The sequence below is a fragment of the Jaculus jaculus genome, chromosome 19, assembly GCF_020740685.1.
Source record: "Jaculus jaculus isolate mJacJac1 chromosome 19, mJacJac1.mat.Y.cur, whole genome shotgun sequence".
NCBI classification, from domain to species: Eukaryota; Metazoa; Chordata; class Mammalia; order Rodentia; family Dipodidae; genus Jaculus; species Jaculus jaculus.
Window position 1 is genome coordinate 44,994,663 of NC_059120.1, and position 16,332 is coordinate 45,010,994.

General features: G+C 44.5%; 1 pseudogene; it reads right to left on the reverse strand.

Annotated features, from left to right (window-relative positions):
* Window positions 1-14,480: 14,480 nt before the first annotated feature.
* Window positions 14,481-14,959, reverse strand: LOC101611200 (annotated as a pseudogene).
* Between the last annotated feature and the right edge of the window lie 1,373 nt (window positions 14,960-16,332).

The following is a 16,332-nucleotide window of genomic DNA, read 5'->3' on the forward strand; positions in this document are numbered from 1 at the left end:
TCATTATGAGTTGAAGGCCAACCTGAGAATTCTGGGTCAACCTGGGCTAGAGTGAGACCCTACCTCAAAACTCCAAACAACAGCAACAAAACAAACAAACAAACAAACAAACAAACAAAAAGAAACCTTTTGGTGACACAGCCCCAGAGAATTTCTCCTCTTAATTCTAAAAGTCAGGGCTGGAGAGATGGCTTAGCGGTTAAGCGCTTGCCTGTGAAGTCTAAGGACCCCAGTTCGAGGCTCGGTTCCCCAGGTCCCACGTTAGCCAGATGCACAAGGGGGCGCACGCGTCTGGAGTTCGTTTGCAGAGGCTGGAAGCCCTGGCGCACCCATTCTCTCTCTCTTCCTCTATCTGTCTTTCTCTCTGTGTCTGTTGCTCTCAAATAAATAAATAAATAAAAATTAAAAAAAAAAAGTCAAATGATAAGAGTGGCAATTGTACAAAACAGAATGACTTTAAAATATTTTTATTTTATTTATTTATTTGAGAGAAAGAGAGAGAGGGAGAAGGTGTACCAGGGCCTCCAGCCATTGCAAATGAACTCCAGACTCATGTACCACCTTGTGCATCTGGTTTATGTGGATCCTGAGGAATCAAACTTTGGTCTTTTGGCTTTGTAGGCAAGTGCCTAAACCACTAAGCAATTTCTCCACCTCCCCTACCTTTTTTGGGGGGAGGGGGCTTTTCAAGATAGGGAGGTCTCACTCTAGCTCAAGCTGACCTGGAATTAGTTCCAGGGTGGCCTCGAACTCATGGTGATCCTCCTACCTCTCCCTCCCGACTGCTGGGATTAAAGGCGTGGGACACCACGCCCGGCTACCATCATATTTTTCTATCTTTCTTTTTTTTTCTGAGGTAGGGTCTCACTCTAGCTCAGGCCGACCTAGAATTCACTATGGAGTCTCAGGGTGGCCTCAAACTCACTGCATATCCTCCTACCTCTGCCTCCCGAGTGCTGGGATTAAAGGCGTGCGCCACCACGCCCGGCTCTACAATCATATTTTTAACTGGACATGCAATTGACTACATAAAATGAAAACTAAAACCAGTTCTGTAGCAACCATAAGACAATGTTTGCTATAATACCATCAGAACTCTAAGAAGGTTGTATACAGTTGGAATTCTACAAGGAATCAGAGACTGAACAAAAAATGGGTGCTGACTCGGGAGTTCCTGGTTTTAGTCCCAGTTCTGTTTCCGATGGGTTGATTTTGAGCAAGTGATAGCTTCCCTGAGCGCGTTCTGTTCAGTAAAACAAAGGAAGTCGTCTAGACCAGCACCGTCCACTAGCACCTTATGCAGTGACAGGAGTGACCTCTGCTCCATACAAGGTAGTCACTATTCACTTGAAACTAGGCTATGACTAAGGAACTGCATTTTAATTTTTTTGGTTGTTGTTTTTGTGAGGTAGGGTGTCACTCGAGCCCAGGCTGACCTGGAACTCACTCTGTAGTCTCAGGCTGGCCTCGAACTCATAACGATCCTCGTACTTCTGCCTCCTACGTGCTGGGATTAGAGGTGTGCACTACCACACCCTGCTTAAATTTTTATTTAATTCCAGAGCAGCTAAATAGCCTCATGTAACGAATGGATCCCTTACTGGACAGCAGAGGTCTGTACTCACTCAGCAAGCATCTGAGGGTTCCTAAGCATCAGGAGAGGCGAAAGCAAGGGAGGGTGACTCACTGTCATGTCTTTGTCCTCCGGTTAACAGGGAGGAAAACTAAATTAGGATCTTGCTAATCCATATGCAAACTCCTGATAAAGGATGTAGCAATAACTGGAAGGCATTTCCTATCTAAGGTCCTCTCTGGGTCTACTGGTATGCCAATTAGACTCAACAAGTACTTGCTGAGCATCTATTTTCTGTCCACCTCTATTCTCAACTCTGTTTCTTAGTATAGCTTTATCACCTATCAATAGTGGCTACCAAGAACTATGCATTCTCATTTTGTGGATCGTCTGACATATTTATTCACTGCTTTGTGTTTTGTTTTTTTTTTAATGCAGCAAGCACTTAACAAGCCACATGTGAAAAATGAATTGGAGGAGCTGGAGAGATGGCTTAGTGGTTAAGGCACTTGCCTGCAAAGCCTAAGGACCCAGGTTTGATTCCCCAGAACCCACATTAGCCCGAAGCACAAGGTGGCGCATGCGTCTGGAGTTTGTTTGCAGTGACCAAAGGCCCTGGCGTGCCCATTCTCTTTCTCCCTTTCTCTCTCTCTCTCTCTCTGCCTCTTTCTCTCTCAAATAAATAAATAAATAAAAGAGAAACCTGGGTGTGGTGGCGCACGCCTTTAATCCCAGCACTCAGGAGGCAGAGGTAGGAGGATCGCCATGAGTTGGAGGCTACCCTGAGACTACATAGTGAACTCCAGGTGAGGCTGGCTACAGTGAGACCCTACTTAGGAAAGTGAAACAGACTCTAGTTTTCAAGAAAGAATTTACCAGGTACTAGGCACACTTTGGCCACATTTCAAGTTGATGATGCTTCCAAGATTTGAATTAGTTAAAACCAAGTCAGCAGCATGGCCCTGTTTTAATAATAATAATAAAAAGTAGGAATGAAAGAATTAGGTAGGTGGGCAAGAGAGAACAAAAGAAGAAAATAAATAGGGTTGGAGAGATGGCTTAGTTATGGCACTTGCCTGAAAAGCCAAAGGACGCAGGTTCGATTCTCCAGGACCCGCATAAGTCACATGCACAAAGTGGCTCATGCATCTTGGGGTTCATTTGCAATGGTTGGAGGCCCTGGCATGCCTATTCTTCTCATTCTCTCTCTGCTTCTTTCTCTCTCTCAAATAAATAAACAAAAATTAAAAAAAAAACAATAAATAACAACAAACCATGGCACACACCTTTAATCCCAACACTTGGGAGGCAGAGGTAGGAGGATCATTGTGATTATAATTTGAGATTACATAGTGCATTCCAGGTCAGCCTGAGCAAGAACAGCACCCTACTTTGAAAAACAAAACAAAACAACACCAACAAAATAAAAATTAAAAACGACCCATAAACTTTGCAACAGAATATACTAGAATAAATACTTTGAGGAGATACTTCTCAGGAATTTTTTTTAATAGGGTTATCTAGATATAAATATTTATACTTTTTTTGAGGTAGGGTCTTTAAAAAAATTTTTTTTTGTTCATTTTCATTTATTTATTTGAGAATGACAGAGAGAGAGAAAGAGAGAGAAAGAGGCAGAGAGAGAGAGAGAGAGAATAGGCACGCCAGGGCCTCCAGCCACTGCAAACGAACTCCAGACGTGTGCGCCCCGTTGTGCATCTGGCTAATGTGGGTCCTGGGGAATCGAGCCTTGAACCTGGGTCCTTAGGCTTCACAGGCAAGCGCTTAACCACTAAGCCATGTCTCCAGCCCTGAGGTAGGATCTTGCTCTAGTCCAGGCTGACCTGGATTTCACTATGTAGTTTCAGGGGGACCTTGAACTCTCCGCAATCCTCCTACTTCTGCCTCCCGAATACTGAGATTAAAGGTGTGCACCACCACACCCAGCTGAGTTATTCTTTTCAATGTTTTTTTTTTCTTTTTTGGTAGTGCCTAGCTATATTCATATAAGTCCAATGTATTTCTGTGGGGATTGTGTCTTACATGAAATGGAGGTGAAATTCTCTATAATTTATTATATATATATTTATCTGTTCAATTGTTCTTCCTTTAGCTGAGCAGTTTTTAACTGTGCAATTCGACTAGAGGATAATAAGCAAATCAGATTTGCATCTCCTCAAGACGTTGAGAGTAGAGGAAAGAAAAAGTGGCATTTACGTCAGTATCTGCAGAGGACTTGAGAGGAGGAAGGAGTTATTTCCAGATGAGACAGTAAGAGAAAACCTTATGGAGGACGTGGCCTTGAGCTAGACCTTGAACCTTCCAGGAAATGTAAGATCTTCAAAGGCAGAGAAGGAAGGAAAGGCCATTTCTGAGGCAGGAAAGCATGAAGTTGCAAGGAGGAGAACCTGAGTTAAAACACAGGACAAAACAAGCTCTGCCTAGAGGAACATAGTGTGATCATATCCTGGTTTCCTCCAGGCTGGGGGAGTTGAGACTTCATTTGGGAGTTTGCAAGACGTTTGAACAAAGGGATGAACATGAATCATAGTTGTTCATTAGGAAAATCAATCTGAAAGGAGTATTTAATTCCCTTGTTGGGATAGAGAGAAGCTAAATGTGGGATGGGTTATGAGGCTTAGCTGTCACAGCAGGAAGCAATCTCTCTGAATAAGAGCTAGTGACCTTGTAACTGGTGACGGAATGAAGGGAAAGGGGTAAAAACTGATGATTCTCATGTTAAAAACGTCATGATAGACAGGGTGGTGGAACTTCTAGATGCAGGAAGAGAAATACATTTAGATTGACATAGAAAATATATTTGTGGCCGGGCGTGGTGGCGCACACCTTTAATCCCAGCACTTGGGAGGCAAAGGTAGGATTGCCGATTGCCGTGAGTTCGAGGCCAGCCTGAGACTACATAGTGAATTCCAGGTCAGCCTGGATGAGAATGAGACCCTACCCTGAAAAAACAAACAAACAAACAAACAAAAACAACAAAAATCCTATAAAGTATGTGCACACACTCACACACATTCCCTTTAACTAATTCTAGTGTGAAAAGTACACTGGGGAATATCTTGAGTTTTTTGCTTTTTAATAATAATGATGCATGCCTGGGTTACTTTAATGTTATTTCCTTTATTACTTAAGCATATTTATGTTTTGTGATTGATGAGTTTGAGAAATGCTTCCTGTAACCTTATCCTGACCTTCCTGGTTAGCCAAGTGTCTGAGGCATATAGATTTTCTTACCTCATTCAAGATATTTACCCAAGGAGAATCTTAAAATAACAGAAGTGATCTTATCTTTAATAACAACAAAAAGTGCCTATTCATGGAAAGCCTTGGTTTTTAGCTCGGATGCTCTTTGAACACTTAACCTGGAAGATTTCTGTTATGAAATGAAATATAATTTCCCATTTGGAAATGAGTTTAAGAAGACCTGATTTCAGAAATAAGTTAAGTTTTTTGTTTGTTTGGCTTGGTTTTTCAAGGTAAGGTCTCACTCTAGTCCAGGCTGACCTGGAATTTATTCTGTAATCCTGGGCTGGCCTGGAACTCACACCAATCCTCCTACCTTTGTCTCCTGAGGGCTAGGATTAAAGGTGTGCATCAGCATGCCTGGCCACTTTGCTAATTTTTAACTCTCTTTTGAATCTTAAGCTATTTTTGGTGAGAGAGGCCCAATTTTAAGGTATGTTGATACACACCCAGTATCATTTGATTTTCTTGTCATGATTCAAAAAGGAAAGATGGTTGCTGGGCGTAGTGGTGCATCCCTTTAATCCCAGCACTTGGGAGGCAGAGGTAGGAGGATCACCACCATGAGTTCAAGGCCACCGTGATACTACAAAGTGAATGAGACCCTACTTTGAAAAACAAAAAACAAACAAACAAAAAAAAAAGGAAAGATGGGAAGATTCTGTGTGGGAACAGAAAGAGTGCTACACGGTTGGCAAGTCAGTTTGGCCATAAGAGAATGTAGCAGAATTTTGATGGTTTTAATATGAAGTAAAAATACCAGAACAATAATGTGGATGGTAAAAATTAGAAGAGAACATTTTTTCCCCCACAATGTCATGTAGAAAAACAAGCAGACATGTAAGGGCAGAAACAATTGTCCTAAAAGCAAATTTTATCAGAATTATCTAGTATTTTGCTTTAATATCTGGTGGTTTTATTCATTTATTTCTTGTGTGTGTGGTGGAGGCTTATGCACATGTGTGTACACACATATGCCAGTGCCAGGGTGCCTGTGAGCAGAGGCCACAGGAGGATGCCAGGCATTTTCCTCCGTCAGGGTTTCTTTTCTCTTCTTCTTCTTCTTCCTTTTTTTTTTTTTTTTTTTTTGTGAAGTAGGGTCTTACTCTGACCCAGGCTGGCCTGGAATTCACTATTAAGTCTCAGAGTAGCCTTGAACTCAAGGTGATCTATCTACCTCTGCCTCCCCAGTGCTTGGATTAAAAGGGGTGTGCCACCACCCCTGGCTTAAAAAAATTATTTCTTGGGCTGGAGGGATGGCTTAGCGGTTAAGTCGTTTGCCTACAAAGCCAAGGACCCAGGTTTGATTCCCCAGGACCCACATTAGTCAGATGCACAAGGGGGTGCATGCATCTGGAGTTCGTTTGCAGTGGCTGAAGGGTCTGGTGCGCCCATTCTCTCTCCCTCTCTCCCTCTTTCTCTGTCAAATAAATTAAAATTAAAAGAAAAAATGATTTCTTTGCAAGGAGAGGGACAGAGAGAATGGGTATACCAGGACCTCCAGCCACTGCAAATGAACACCAGACGCATACGCCCCTTTGTGCATCTGGCTTTATGCGGGTACCGGGGAATTGAACACAGTTTGTTAGGCTTTGTAGGCAAGCACCTTAACTGCTGAGCCATCTCTCCAGCCCGTTTTCTGTTTGCATCTCAAGCAGTCATACTGTGTAAGTCCCACTGGCTGCTGCATGGAGGTTGGATTAGAAGATGGCAGCTGGTCACTTAAGAGCCGATTGCTATCTCCGTTTCCTACCTGTGTTTGTGAGGTGTTCTGTTGATATATGCTAGTACCTGACATGAACAGTTTAAAGGAGGAAGACTTATTTTGTCTCCCAGCGGGTTTCCAAGGTTTCAGTCCATGGTTTGTTAGACTCTTGTTTCATGAAAGAGCAGTCACTTACCTCATGCTGGCCAGGAAGTAGAGAAAGAGAATGCCTTTCTCCTTTTCCCTTTGTCATTCCACCCAGACCCCCAAACCTACTGGATGGTACCACATGCGTTCAGGGCAGGTCTTCTCCCCTTAGTTTACTGCTCTCTGGGAATGCCCTCACAGACATGCTTTATGCTTTGCTGATCTTTTTTTTTTTTTTTTTTTAATTTTTTGGTTTATTTTTATTTATTTATTTGAAAGTGACAGAGAGAGAAAGAGGCAGAGAGATAGAGAGAGAGAATGGGCGCACCAGGGCTTCCAGCCACTGCAAACGAACTCCAGATGTGTGCGCCCCCTTGTGCATCTGGCTAACGTGGGTCCTGGGGAATTGAGCCTCGAACCGGGGTCTTAGGCTTCTTAGGCAAGCACTTAACCACTAAGCCATCTCTCCAGCCCGCTAATCTTGTTATTTAAATTTTTCTTTAAAAATTTTACTTTACTTATTGAAGACAGAGAGAGGCAGATGAGAGAGAATGGGTACACCAGGGCCTCCAGCCACTGCAAACAAACTCTAGATGCATGTGCCACCTTGTGCATCTGACTTACGTGGGTCCTGGGGAATCAAACCTAGGTCCTTTGGATTTGCAGTGAAGCCCTTTAACTACTAAGCATATCTCCAACCCTGTTTTGCTAATCTTATAGGTATGTCTTAATTCAACCAAGTTGGTATCAAGATTAATCATCATGGGCTGGAGAGATGGCTTAGCAGTTAAGGTGCTTGCCTGCAAAGCCTAAGGACTCAGGTTCAATTCTCAAGGACCCATGTAAAGCCAGATACACAATGTGGCACATGTATCTGGAATTCCTTTGCAGTGGCTAGAGGCCCTGGAGAATTCTCTCTCCTTGCAAATAAATAAATAATATTTTTTTAAAAATATTTTTTTAAATTTATTTGGAATAGATAAAGAGGGAGTAGAAGAGAGAGAGAGATAGGAGAGAGAGAGAAAAATAAATAATATTTTTGAAAAAGATTAACCCTCATGCTATGTGACTTTAGTCACCTAACTTCTCTGTGTATTAGTTTCTTCAACTCAGAATATAATACACTAGAATACCTTACAGAGTTGTTAAGAGAAATAAATGCACCAAATCATGTAACATACTTACCAGGGTGCCTAACCCATAATAAACATTATGAGATTTTGTTACTATTTTTTAAAAAGTTTTTTCAAAGTAGGGGTCTCACTCCAGCCCAGGCTGACCTGGAATTCACTATGTACTCTCAGGGTAACCTTGAACTCACGGCGATCCTCCTACCTCTGCCTCCTGAGTACTGGGATTAAAGGTGTGCACCACCACCCCCGGCTTGATTTTACTACTATATTTTTCTCTTTTAATACTATTGTAGCAGCCCAGATGTAAGATGGGTTGATTCGGACTACCGTTCCGTAGAGAATTTGGAAAAGCCCGTGACGTGTTTTAGAATGGCGATGAGCAGGACTCTGTTGGAGAGGAGTGGAGGAGAGGGAGGAGGAGAGGGTGAGGGCTGCTCCCTGGTTTCTGGCTGGGACATCTGCAGAGATGGGATTGAGGTTGAGGATGACCGGCCGGGGGAGTAATTGTTAGCCTCAGAGAAGTTTCAGGTTCGGGCTGGAGAGATGGCTTAGCTCTTGAGCACTTGCCTGTGAAGCCTAAGGACCCCGGTTCGAGGCTCGGTTTCCCAGGTCCCACATTAGCCAGATGCACAAGGGGGCGCACGCGTCTGGAGTTCGTTTGCAGTGGCTGGAAGCCCTGGCGCGCCCACTCTCCTCTCTCTCTCTCTCTGCCTCTTTCTCTCTGTCTGTCACTCTCAAATAAATAAATAAAAATTAAAAAAAAAAAAGAAGTTTCAGGTTCCTGATGTTTTGAAAAGTCCATTTTCTGGCTGGAGGGATGGTTCAGCACTTGAGGCACTTGCCTGTAAAGCCTAAGGAGCCAGGTTCAATTCCCCAGTACCCATGTAAACCAGATGCACGAGATGGCTCATGCATCTGGAGTTCTTTGCAGTGGCCAGAGGCCCTGGCATGCCCAGTCTCGCTCTCTGCCTCTCCCTCACTCTCCCTCCCTCTTTCTCTCTCAAATAAATAAATAAAATATAAAAACAGGTCATTTTCTTTCATAAAAAATTGAAGCTGGGTGTGGTGGCACAGGCCTTTAATCCCAGCTCTCAGGAAGCAGAGGTAGGAGGATTGCCATGATTTCCAGGCTACCCTGAGACTACATAATGAATTCCAGGTCAGCCTGGGCCAGAGTGAGACCCTACCTCAAAAAACCAAAAACCAAAACACAAAAAAGCAAAAGGCCTGGAGAGATGGCTTAGCAGTTAAGGCACACTTGCCTGTGAAACCTAAGGACCCAGGTACGACTCCCCAGAACCCATGTAAGCCAGAGGCACAAGGTGACGCATGTGCACAGGAGACACATGCACATACGGTGGCTCATGAGGCTGGAACTCATTTGCGGTGGCTAAGGCCCTGGTGAGCCAATTCTCTCTCTTTAAAGTCCATTTTCTGGGCTGGAGAGATGGCTTAGCGGTTAAGCGCTTGCCCGTGAAGCCTAAGGACCCCGGTTCGAGGCTCGGTTCCCCAGGTCCCACGTTAGCCAGATGCACAAGGGGGCGCACACGTCTGGAGTTCGTTTGCAGAGGCTGGAAGTCCTGGCGCGCCCATTCTCTCTCTCTCCCTCTATCTGTCTTTCTCTCTGTGTCTGTCGCTCTCAAATAAATAAATAAATAATTAAAAAAAATAAAAAAATAAAAAAAAAAATAAAGTCCATTTTCTGACAGCATTGGAGGATCTGAGGGTCACAGGTACAGTGTCTGGCATTGAAACTATTCTGAGCACAGTCACCTTTCTAGCTGCTGTTTCTCTAATTTAGAGAATTAGGGCAAGGGGGGTATAAGTGATAATCAGGGTTTTTGTGGGAGACACCACCCCAGGGGACAAGCGATCTTTGAGTAACACTGTCAGGAAAAAATAAAAGTACCCGATTAACACTTCTGAAACTAACCACAGGTGCCACATAATTTTCCCTTTTGTTCTCCTCTTCCCCCCGCCGCAGGAGGTAGGGATTGACTCCAACGTCTCATGCATACGAGCTACAGGTCCCAGTGCCCCTCAATTAATTGCTAGATATCTTTTCTTCTTGTTTGTTTGTTTTTGTTTTTGGATTTGAAGGTAGGGTCTCACTCTAGTCCAGGCTGACCTGGAATTCACCACGTAGTCTCAGGTGGCCTTGAACTCACAGTGATCCTCCTACCTCTGCCTCCCAGGTGCTGGGGTTAAAGGCGTGAGCCATTAGGCCCAGCAATTGCTAGATATCGATCTAATAAACTGAATATACTACATAACAAATAAACAAATCCAGAGGGTGCTGTTCTATAGTTGTTTTTTTTTCACTCCCTTCCCACAAAGTAACACATAAAAGCACAGATGAAAATTTTGGTTCTTGGGCTAAAGAAATGGCTTAGTGGTTAAGCTCTTGCCCATGAAGCCTAAGGACCCTGTTTTGAGGCTCAATTTCCCAAGACCCACATTAGCCAGATGCACAAGGGGGTACATGCATCTGGAGTTCATTTGCAATGGCTGGAGGCCCTGGCGTGCTTATTCTCTCTCTCTCTATCTGCCTCTTTCTCTCTCTGTCTGTTGCTCTCAAATAAATAAATAAAAATAAATGAAAAAAATAAAAAAAATTTTTTGGTTCTTTTCTTTAATATTTTGTTTTTATTTCTTGATGAGAGGGAGGTGGGGTGGAGAGAGAGAGAGAGAGACTGTGTGTGCCAGAGCCTCTAGCCACTGCAAATGAACTCCAGATGAATGCATCATCATATGCATCTGGCTTACGTGGGTTCTGGAGAATTGAACCTAGGTCCTTAGGCTTTGCAGGCAAGTTCCTTAATGGCTAAGCCATCTCCTCAGCTCCATCTTTTTCTGTTTTAAACACCTTGAAGGGCTTGTCACTTACCCTTTTGCAGTAAACTGACCTGGTTGTCAGGGCAACAGCCTGATTCCCACCCTGCCACTGTGATGTGAGAGACAAACAGACTTTGTTCTTTGTCATTAGGTCTGTTTTCTTCCCTGTCCTTTGGGGTTGAATCGGTGTTGAGAAGGAGACAGACGTTCTCCTTTGCCCCAGTCTTGACAGAAGCTGTCTTTATAACTCTGCCTGGCTTGGGAGGGGCGGTGAGAGCATTCCTATGAGACGCCCCAGCTGGACAATGAATTAATGGCTGAGGGCCAGTTTCAGTCTTGGCCCCTGAGTCTTGAGGAGACTATAAAAGTGTCTCAAAGACTCTTCTGTGTCTGCCTACTCCCTCAGCATCAGAAGTTCTTTCCAGTTCATTTTTTTTTTGTGTGTGGGGGGGCAGGTTTCAAGGTAGGGTCTTGAACTAGTCCAGGCTGACCTGGAATTCACTCTGTAGTCTTAGGCTGACCTTCAATTCATGGCGATCCTCCTACCTCTGCCTCCCGAGTGCTGGGATTAAAGGCATGTGCCACCATGCCCTGCTGCTGCTGCTGCTGCTGCTGCTGCTTTTTTTTTTTTTTTTTTAAATTTTGTTCATTTTTATTTATTTATTTGAGAGTGACAGAGAGAGAAAGGCAGAGAGAGAGAGAGAGAGAGAGAGAGAGAGAGAGAGAGAGAGAGAGAATGGGTGAGCCAGGGTCTCCAGCCACTGCAAACGAACTCCAGATGAGTGCGCCCCCTTGTGCATCTGGCTAACGTGGGTCCTGGGGAATCGAGCCTCGAACCAGGGTTCTTAGGCTTCACAGGCAAGCGCTTAACCGCTAAGCCATCTCTCCAGCCCCTGCTTCTCCTCCTCCTCCTCCCCCTCCCCTCCCCCTTCCTCTCCCCCTCCCCCTCCCTCTCCTCCTCCTCCTCCTCCTCCTCCTCCTTCTTCTTCTTTAAATATATATTTATTTGAGAGACAGAGAAAGAGAATATGAGAATGGGCATGCCAGGGCCTCTTGCCATTACAAATGAACTCTAGATACATGTGTCACTTTGCTCATCTGGCTTCACATGGGCACTGGGGAATTCAACCCAGGCCTTTAGGATTTGCAAGCAAGCACCTTTAACCACTGAGTCATCCCTCCAGCCCCTCAGTTCTCTCTCTCTCTCTCTTTTGTTCATTTTTATTTATTTATTTGAGAGTGACAGAGAGAGAAAGGCAGAGAGAGAGAGAGAGAGAGAGAGAGAGAGAGGGAGAGAGAGAGAATGGGCGCGCCAGGGCTTCCAGCCACTGCAAACGAACTCCAGATGAGTGCGCCCCCTTATGCATCTGGCTAATGTGGGTCCTGGGTAATCGAGCCTTTAACCGGGGTCCTTAGGCTTCACAGGCAAGAGCTTAACCACTAAGCCATCTCCCCAGCCCCAGTTCTCTTTTTTTTTTTTTTAAATTTTTATTTATTTGAGAGCGACAGACACAGAGAGAAAGACAGATAGAGGGAGAGAGAGAGAATGGGCGCGCCAGGGCCTCCAGCCACTGCAAACGAACTCCAGACGCGTGCGCCCCCTTGTGCATCTGGGTAACGAGGGACCTGGGGAACTGAGCCTTGAACCGGGGTCCTTAGGCTTCACAGGCAAGCGCTTAACCGCTAAGCCATCTCTCCAGCCCCCCAGTTCTCTTTCTTGACACCACTCTACAAGAGGTGTGCTCCTTTAGGGCTCCGTGAGGGGGAGAAACAGGTGTTCTCTGTGACCTTGACGTTTGGCTACACTGCCCAGCTGTTCTGGGGCCGCATTCCTGGGGCAGGAAGCATTGTTTTAGATGAGAGGAAGAAATCTGCTGCCTGGTGGTAGATGTTTGGTTTGGCACGTTGCACTGGATTTTGGCAATCTCACAAGGAAGCCAAGCCAACCCGCATGATCCAGGAGGGAGAAAATGTCCTCACGTGGTGAAATGCTGGGTGAATTCTCCAAGCAGCTGACAGGTGGGCACTGAAGGTGGCTCTGTTATTCAAATAGTGATTCTTTTGGCCAATAGAGAATCGGTATGAAATCCACAAAGGTGTCCTTGCATGGATTCTTTTCTGGGGGGAAAGCCTATGAACACTTGCGCCCCAAGGCAGGGCGCCCTGACAGGCTAAAAGGCTGATTCCACCAAAGCTTACCTGGGTGAATCAATGAGTTTACCAGGCTTTTGGACAGAAGATGAGCTAGATTACTTACAGGAGCAAAGGGTCGGCAAAGCAGCTGCGTTGAGAGGTCTCGTCCCGATATGGATACAATAACCTCCCCATCGCTGCATAGGTGGAGCTTCCTGTCCCTTGATGTTTATTCTGCATATTCTATATATTCCCCGTCTATATATCCTATCTCCTCCCGAGGCCATAAGAACTTGTGTATCACTGCAAATACAGAAACCGCTAGATCTTAGGTGAGTGTCTGATCTCCCTTCCCCACCCTCTCCTTCTATAGGGCTCAATCTGGAAAGTCTCTTCTGGGCAGGCACCCTTGCTTTGGATAAAGACAGAAATAGTTTGTTTGATTTTTCTTTTTTTCCTTGGGGACTTTGTCATGCAACAGGCATACGTCAGGAAGTTAAAGTGCTTAACGAACTATAAAAATGGACCTAAAAGTATAGTTTTGTTAAAGTGCTTAGAACCAAATATTTAGTGCTATTTTATCTTCTTTTCTTTAAGAAAAAAAAAAAGATTTATTTGCAGGGCAGGGGAAATGGCTCAGTGGCTAAAGGCACTTGCTTAGAAAGCCTGCAGACCCAGGTTTGATTCACAGTACCCATGTAAAGCCAGATGTACAAAGTAGCACATGCATTTGAAGTTTGTTTGCAGTGGCAAAGGCCCTGGCATGCCCATTCTCTCTCTTAAATAAATAAATAATAAATAATTTGCATGTGTGTGCGTGTTGGTGTGTGCATGCATGTGTGCATATGGGCATGCCGTGATTTCTTGCTGCTGCACATGATTGTCAGATGCATTGCCAACTTGTTGTGCCTGGGTTCTGGGTTCTGGGGAACTGAACCTAGGCCAACAAGGCTTTTCAAGCAAGCATCTTTTTTTTTTTTTTTTAAATATTTTTTGTTCATTTTTTATTTATTTATTTGAGAGCGACAGACACAGGGAGAAAGACAGATAGAGGGAGAGAGAGAGAATGGGCGTGCCAGGGCTTCCAGCCACTGCAAACGAACTCCAGATGCGTGGGCCCCCTTGTGCATCTGGGTAACGTGGGACCTGGGGAACTGAGCCTTGAACCGGGGTCCTTAGGCTTCACAGGCAAGCGCTTAACCGCTAAGCCATCTCTCCAGCCCTCAAGCAAGCATCTTTAACTAGTGAGCCATACCCCCAACATTATCATTATTATTATGTGTTTTTTGTGGTAAAGATTTGTTTTATTTCTACTGGGGGAAGGGAGAAAATAGAGCTGTTGTCCAATTCGCAGTCCACCATACGCACACATACTCACTGGTAAATACAAACATACACCAAGGATACCCCCCCCCCCCGAAACAACAACAAAAAAGAATCAGAAACTGAAATACCCTCAAGCTGCACCAACACTTCATATTCTGACCAAAAGTAAAGACCCTGGGGGGAAGTGCAAAATGCATAGTCAAATCACCAGGAAAATGCTGAACAAACAGCATTATTAATGTACAAAATATTTACATCACTGAACTAATAACAGCGGATGTTCTCTGCGTCTGTCAAACCTTGGGGCCACAGAGCCGATCGTTAAATCTAGTCCATGCCAGCTTCCAAAACCACAAAAAAGATTTTAGTTAGCCTCGTTCTTCTATGCTTCACAAAAAGTCTCTACAAGCCCTGGAACGTCATCATCGTCTTCATCAACGCCTTCTGGTTTTGGAGCTTTGCTATCCAACCCTTGCCCTGGGAACTGCTCAGCTAACTGTCTAAGGCTTGTTGAGCTGTCAGCCCCAAGCTGACTTAATATTCCAGGAAGCATTTCTGTAATTGGTTTGGCTTCCGCGTGACCAGTAAGTAATTGCAAAGGTCTTAGCGGAGAAGGAAGCTTGGACTTGGGATTGTTGAAATGTGTAACTGTCCCATCATCTTTAATTGTGGCCACCTCTTTGATACCAGCTATGTTGTTTGCAGCCAGTTTTATTGTTTTTACAGAACTCCAGAGTTCCTTTTTGTCGGCAGTTGTTGCTGTCCTATGCCCTTCTTCTTGCTGAGAGCTGTACCCTTGCCCCCTATCCGGATCTGAGCCTGAAGTTTGGCTAATTTTTCTTTATTTTTATTTTTAAAAATTGTTTATTTTTATTTATTTATTTGAGAGTGACAAACACAGAGAGAGAAAGAGAGAGAGAGAGAGAGAGAGAGGGAATGGGCGCCCCAGGGTCTCCAGCCACTGTAAACGAACTCCAGATACGTGCGCCCCCTTGTGCATCCAGCTAACTTGGGTCCTGGGGAATCGAACCTCAAACTGGGGTCCTCAGGCAAGCACTTAACTGCTAAGCTATCTCTCCAGCCCATTGGCTAACTTTTCTCGATTCATGCTGTTGTTAAATCTGAAGCAGGGGAAAGGGGGAAGGGTCCTTCAACACTGGCAGGCAGCAAGAGCAAGATGACTGCCTCCACTGAAACTCATCATCATCATCATCATCATCAGTAGTAGTAGTAAGTATTTAAATAGGCATGGTGTGATGGTCTGAATGTAAAATATCCTCCATCGGCTCATGTGTTTGAATGCTTGGTCCCCAGCTGGTGGTACTATTTTGGGAATTTGTGAGACCTTTAGGAGGTGGGAACTAGCAGGAGGAAGTAAGTCACTCAAGTTGGGCCTTGGGGGATATGGTGTTCCTGGCTGTTTCCTGTCTCACTCTCAGCTTCCTGAGATGCTGTCATGTGAAGAGCCCTGCCTCCTGCTTCCACAACCATGGACTAAGCCACTCCCGCTGCCCTGTCTTCCTTGCCATGAGAAATTGTACCCTCTGAAACCACGAGCCAAAATAAACCTCTGCTCTCTAAAATTGTTTTTGTAAGATACTGTGTCACAACTACAAGAAAAGTATCAGATACACACGGTGAACAACAATGTACCACTGATTGAAAAATTTCAAGGCTAACATCTCCGTAGTCATGATGATATGGTTGCTGGGATAAAGTACCAGACCCCAAAAAGCACCTAATGGGAGGAAAATACTTACTTTGGTTTGCAGTCTGGAGTGGAAGCTCCGTGATGGCAGAGGACGGCATGGCATGAACATTATCTGAGACATTAATTGCCTGTGCTACAGAAGGTGGAAAACAGACATCAGGTGAGTTGAGCTGAACTCTAGCAAGGTGTATCTGGCTATAATATCCCTAACCTCTCCCACAACAACACGCTAGGACGTCTTCACCTCCCAAATTGCCATTAGCTGGAGACCAAGCATTCAGAACACAGTTTATGGGGGACATATGATTCACATCACCCTATATGGAGAGAAGGAATCTATTAGATATTTTGTGTGTGTGGTAGAGAAAAATCAATCTCTCTCTGAGAGAGGTCACCCAAGCTGACCTCAAACTCATGATCCTCCTGTTCAGGCTCCCAAGTGCTTGTATTACACCATACTTGTGTTTTATTAAACTTAATTTTCTTCTTTATAAATATTTTAAAG